This window comes from Sinocyclocheilus grahami, unplaced genomic scaffold, assembly GCF_001515645.1.
Source record: "Sinocyclocheilus grahami isolate Dianchi unplaced genomic scaffold, SAMN03320097.WGS_v1.1 scaffold18.1, whole genome shotgun sequence".
NCBI lineage: Eukaryota > Metazoa > Chordata > Actinopteri > Cypriniformes > Cyprinidae > Sinocyclocheilus > Sinocyclocheilus grahami.
The window spans coordinates 1662707-1663348 of NW_015505197.1; the positions used below are offsets into that span (position 1 = coordinate 1662707).

General features: G+C 37.2%; 1 pseudogene; it reads right to left on the bottom strand.

Annotated features, from left to right (window-relative positions):
• LOC107553739 (deleted in malignant brain tumors 1 protein-like) overlaps nt 1–642 on the bottom strand; it is a 15410-nt pseudogene that overhangs the window by 5157 nt on the left and 9611 nt on the right.

Here is a 642-nt window from a genome sequence, read left to right on the forward strand (position 1 = left end):
ATGAGCAGCTGCCGAGGTTGTATCCACAGTTATACATGCAGGAGGGGAAATCTAGAAGAGAGAAAAACACATATTATCCATGAAGCCATTTATGCATACATGGCTACAAAAACACCCAGGAAACCAGGGAGAGTTTTGAATCTAACAGACAGATAAGATGCAAGTGAACCTGTTGTAGTTGGCCCAGTCGTCGTCTGTGAGCAGTAGCCTGTATAAAGGGAAGAGCATTTTTATATACATCTTATATTGTAAATTTAAAGTAACATATATGAACATCAGAAAATTATTTTAATTACATTCTGGAAATTACAGACATGCTCAGAACGAGGGAGATTTGTGTATAATGATTGATCTTGAAATGTCTGATCAAGAGGAACTCACGGTTGTAGTCATAGCAACAGTTTCTGTTGTCCTGACAGGAGTCGTCACACGAACAAGTGCCAAGTGAGTATCCACAGTTATTTCTGCATGAATTGGAATCTAACAAACAGAGAGATAGATTTTAGCCAGTATTAATGGGAATCACAATAAACTCCACCCCTGGTTCCAGTTGCTCTTAAGAATTCCGCTTTCTCAATGGTTATATTAAAGATTGTTTAGTATTTCAAAAGAGGAAATATTAGGAAAAGAGAAATGCAATTC